This window comes from Nanorana parkeri, unplaced genomic scaffold (genome assembly GCF_000935625.1).
Source record: "Nanorana parkeri isolate BGI_ZX_2015 unplaced genomic scaffold, ASM93562v1 scaffold237, whole genome shotgun sequence".
Taxonomy (NCBI): Eukaryota; Metazoa; Chordata; class Amphibia; order Anura; family Dicroglossidae; genus Nanorana; species Nanorana parkeri.
Genome location: NW_017306505.1, coordinates 450,749 through 456,243, shown reverse-complemented (window position 1 = coordinate 456,243; position 5,495 = coordinate 450,749).

Genomic DNA, 5,495 nt, shown 5'->3' with positions numbered 1-5,495 from the left:
GAGAGAAGAGGAAAGGGAGCGAGGAGGGGAAAGGGAGCGAGAAGGGGAAAGGGAGCGAGGAGGGGAAAGGGAGCGAGGAGGGGAAAGGGAGCGAGAAGAGGAAAGGGAGCGAGGAGGGAAAAGGGACCGAGAAGAGGAAAGGGAGCGGGGAGGGGAAAGGGAGCGAGAAGGGGAAAGGGGGCGAGAAGAGGAAAGGGAGCGAGAAGGGGAAAGGGAGCGAGAAGAGGAAAGGGAGCGAGAAGGGGAAAGGGAGCTAGGAGGGGAAAGGGAGCGAGGAGAGGAAAGGGAGAGAGGAAGGGAATGTAGCCAGGATCCCGGAGTTCAGCTTGAAGTTGAATGTTTCTCTAAAGTCCATTTAAAGTGCATGTCCATCTCGGGTTTATTGGGTCACATGCAGCCTTCTTGCTCCTTCCCTATGGCCCTCCAAAGCACCTCCAGCTGTTCTCCAGCTGACATACTTCCTTACATTACTTTGCATCTAAAAACTTCCAGAAATGCTTTAAGGCCATTTTTACTTTAATGTTTAGCTCTGAAATGCCATAATCTTTTTTTATTTCTGGGAATAAATCGGTGCAGCTCTACATAGACATCATGGGGGCCCTCTTGAAGATTTAATCCTTTCGGTATGACCCACCATTTTATCTGAGGTTGACCTGAAACATTCCTCATCCAACCTGTCCACAGGGTGCCAACGCCGCTGTGTGATTTCATTGGAGACCCAACAGCGTTGCCACCCTGTTGAAGCAAGTAGAATAAAGAACTGGTCTGCTATCTAATGGTAATAAAACCATGTTGGGGGAACTCTGAAAAAACAAAAACTGCTAGTGATAGACTGCAGCATATCTGTCATTCTATATTTACACCTTTTTTTTTCCATCAAGATAATCTTTATTAATAAAGAACAAGGTTGAAGTTTGATATAACAAAGAGAACAACGGGTACAAAACAAGGCAGTACTTAGTGGGTTACTGTGCAAAAAAAGAAATGAAAGGACGCAGGCTGGCAATTGTTACCGAAACAATTGAGAAAGACTTCCAACACGACCTTGAAATGCTACAATGCACTGCTCAGTATTGTTACATTAATGAAAATACAACAACAAAGCCATTGTATGCGTTATACATCCAATAAAGGATTTAATTACACTTGAAGGTTGACAGTGGTCCCCGAGATATTTATTGTGTTGTGCATTGGTTATGGAATACAATGTGTGGCAGGAGCTGCATTATCAGCTATCTTTCCTAATGACTAAGGAAGGTCTCATCAGAGTTCCACTTTAGGCCTCATTCACATGAGAAAAGGCCGGCACGTACAGCTCCGTGCTGCGTGCACGGCCGTATCGGGCAGCTCCCGGGAAGGACAGGTGCTGCGTGTGATTAGTACGCAGCCCCTGTCCTTCTCTATGGGAGTACGTGGCCTACTCTCACCCCAAGTGCAGGTCCGTACGGGTGTGGGTGTCCCGGCTCGGACGCAGACAGGAGCCATCCTGTCAGCGTATGGGTACGAACACCAACACAGGGCGGGTGAGCGTAGGGCAGCGTACGGCCACGTACTCCCATAGAGAAGGACAGGGGCTGAGTACTAATCACATGCAGCCCCTGTCCTTCCCGGGAGATGCCTGATACTGTCGTGCACGCAGCACGGAGCTGTACGTGCCGGCCTTTTCTCATGTGAATGAGGCCTTTAATATTTTCGTTAGGTCTTTTTACTGGCCAACAGCGCCATAGTCTTTTACTCCCGGGCCCAGTGCAAGACATGACCCCCGGGCCCTACAGACCTTACTCCACACATCACAAGTGGAAGTATGGGCTAAATACAAATGAAATATGTATGGTAGTGAACAGTCACAACACACTCCTGGAATCTGTGAGAAGCCAGGAACGAAGATAATGTAACTCCGGCGTGCAGGCTTAATGGCCGCCCAGTGGCCAAAATTGATGGTGATTGTGGACGAATAGAAGAGTATAGCAACAGTTCTTGCTTCGTTGGAAGGGAGCAAACTAAGCAGGTTCAAGGAAGCTGGCATACTTGCCAATTATGGCAAACGCTGCCATGGCCACCCTCCGCTAGTGTCCTTCTTTGAAATAACTGCAATCAGGTATGAAGTGAAAGAACCTAAAAGGGACAAATAACCCATAGAACCTCTCATTCAAGGTTTATTCTGAATGGATCAAGTCCAAAGACTTCTGTCTAGTATTGGAGCACAGCTGTCCCCTCCCACCTCCTTCCTACCTACTGGCGCACTATGATGAGCAGCCCACTTAACCAAAAGGCCGGTGACAGTGACTATGGTTTCCTAGTAGTTTCTCCACCTCAATACATAGCAGAAGCATCCCAGTGAGGGGGCACAAATGGTTCACACTCTCAAGAGACCATCGAATATCCAGGAAGGGATTATCAATCTCCTCAGCCAGGACATATTTCAATAAAGACTTGATAGATGTTCTAACCTAGGGATAGGCCACCCGGCACTCGAGCTGCTTTGGCACTACGAATCCCATGAGGCAATGCAAGACTCCAACAGTCACGTCTCTCAGAGGATTTGTAGTTTCACTACAGCTGGAGCGCTGAGGTTGCTTACTCTGGTTCTAACCCTTAACCATGCCATCAAAGAATTGTGGACCGAGTAGGGCAATTTGACAGTGTCTCTTGTGTACCCCAACCCTCCTTAAACTCACTCATCTTGCCTGCACTCAATTGCAAACTATGGGAAATAGTCTGCATATGAGGGTGCTTGGGCATAGCGATTGGCTGCTAGTCCCCAACACTGCCACATGCTCCCCATACCTGGAAGTGATGGGTAGAGTTTCCTGCTGCAACGGAGGAAGGAGCAGGGTGGGAAGACAGTCAAGTTGAGTATATGGGGGTGGAAGGGTCTTTGCATGGGCAAGCTGACAGGGTCTCTTGAACTTCTGTTGAGTTCCAGGTCACCTTATAATAGGGTTGCCACCTGTCCCAGATTCACCTGGACAGTCCGGGTCTAGAGTCCTGTTTCCAGGTTTCAGGCCAGCTGAAACCCAGACATAGCACATACAGGACTCAAAACCAGGACTGTCCAGGTGAACACGGGACAAGTGGCAACCCTGCCTTATAACCTCATGGTATTGCGCAATATCGTATGTATCAAACACAAGTTGTGTATAAAGTTTTATTACTTTTCATTGACAGATTAGAGAAACTACTAACAACCACATTCCAGGTTTCACTTATGTAGAGAATGAAAGATAAAAATCGGATTGGTTGCTGTGGGCAATGCTGCATCTGTCCATCTCCTGTGTTCCAGACAGTCCCGCAAAGTGTAATCTGCGATCAGAACCCTTGCAGAGTACCAGGTGAATGGCAGCCAACGTCGGAGGACCTTGCATTGGAGTTTTCATAGAAGACTCTAAGGTGCCTGGTCATGTGAAACACTCCAGACTGCTCTTGGCTCGCTCCATCTCATGCAGAAAACTGTAGAACTGCGGCAGGGTCAGCTCTGAGGAGAGAAGCAAAAAGGTGTTAAAGTGGAACTCTGGACAAAAAATGACAGTTATGATACAGTCCGTCAGTAGCAAAGATTGATTAAATCCCTGCCAGTGGATTTTTGATTTTTCCACTTTCTTTAAATGAGAACTATGGGGTTAAGTCTTTTCCCCATAGTTCTCCTTAGGGTAACGGGAGGACACAAACTAGCGTCCTCCCGTCACCCTAGGCTCAGTATACCGTGAGCTGTAGTTCCCAATATACTGAGACGCCACAGCTGAAGCGGATCCCGACAATTATGTCTGGATCCGCCCTGCTGTGTCACTGACAGCTGGCTCTGCCTATCTAGAGGCAGAGCCAGCTCTACCCGCCCACCTCCCCAGTCCGTTCCGCCAGTCAGAGCTGGCAGATCGGAGCGTGGAGGGGGGAATCCAGCCCCTCCCCTGTCATGGCAGAGAGCCGTGACAGGATCGAGAGGTGAGTGAACGCCGTTATGTGTTAGCTCACCTCCCGATCTACTGAGCCGACCTGTGACAGTCTCATTGTCACAGGTCGGCTAGAACTATGAGGTGAGTGAAAAGCACTCACCTCATAGTTCTCCTTTAATAGAGCGACAACGCTGTTTGTTCTTGAGTGAAATGTGTCACCCTGATTGGGTAGTCTTAGATCAGGGGTGGGCAAACTCTAGCCCTCCAGCTATTGTGGAACTACAAATTCCACGAGCCATTGCAAGATTCTCACAGCCTCAGGCATGACTCCCAGAGACAGATGCATGATGGGATCTGTAGTATCACCACAGTTGGAGGGCCCACCCCTGTCTTAGATGGACAAGTAGGTTTAAATGCTACGGGTGACAACTGCATCTGTCTGTTTGTAAAAAGACAAACAACTCTAGCTCAGATTGACTGTTGTAAGCTCCCTTGACCCCATTAACTGTTTAACTTTTGCTGAAATGCATTTATATGTGGGAAAAAAAAAGAAAGGAATGAAATCCATAAACTGCATCCTATTACATAAATGAACCCCATAGCTACTAAAATACAAACACCTTTAAAGCTCTGATAACAGCGCAGCACAGTGACCTAACAGTTAGCACTTATGCCTTACAGCACCAGTTCAAATCCCAGTTAGGACACCATCTGCATGGAGTTTGCATGTTCTTCCTGTGCTTACATGGCTTTTCCTCCGGGTACTCTGGTTTCCTCCCACACTCTGAAGACATGCTGGAAGGTTAATTGGCTCCTGTCTAAATTGGCCCTTTGCGTATGCATGTGAAAAAAGGGACCTTAGATTGTAAGCTCCTTGAGGGTCGGGGACTGATGTGAGTGTTCTGCATGTGAAGCGCTTGGTAAACTCACAGCGCTATATAAATCCCTATAATAACGAACTGAAAACGTCCCGTGCTCTCTGTTTCTATTGAACTCTTATCAGTTACATTGTCATCAGTTCTCTCTCTGGGCTACAGAACCTTCTCCTCTCAGAAAAGAAAGAGCCATTTGTATTCCTCTTCTAGGGTGGCAACACTACTTCTCTATAGATAAAGCAAGTGAGTGTTGTCACCCTAGAACAGAAGTGGGTTGCTGGCAGGAGCACCAGGTGGGGAAAAAGCAAGAAAACTAATGCAGTTACCACATCTGAGAACTGTTGAGCTGCAATCTGTTACTTTTTTTGTTCTGGGGTTTAGATACACAAAATGAGATTTCTAATAGGAAGCTTAGGTCTTTGATCCATGACTCACCTACATACACGGGTTCCAATTGGCTGCCTTTTCTAATCACCATCTTCAGCTAGGAGGAAACACAAAATGATTATCAAGAGCAAAACATTCTGATGATGGGGCCGTAAGAAGGTTTTAATATGCTATGGACTGATTCGGTTGGAGGCCTTCTTCATTGCCTTACCAGGGATGGCCAAACTGCGGCCCTCCAGCTGTGGTGGAACTACAAATCCCATGAGGCATTGCAAGATTCTCACAGCCACAGACATGACTCCTGGAGAGAGATGCTCCATGGGATTTGTTGTTTCACCACAGC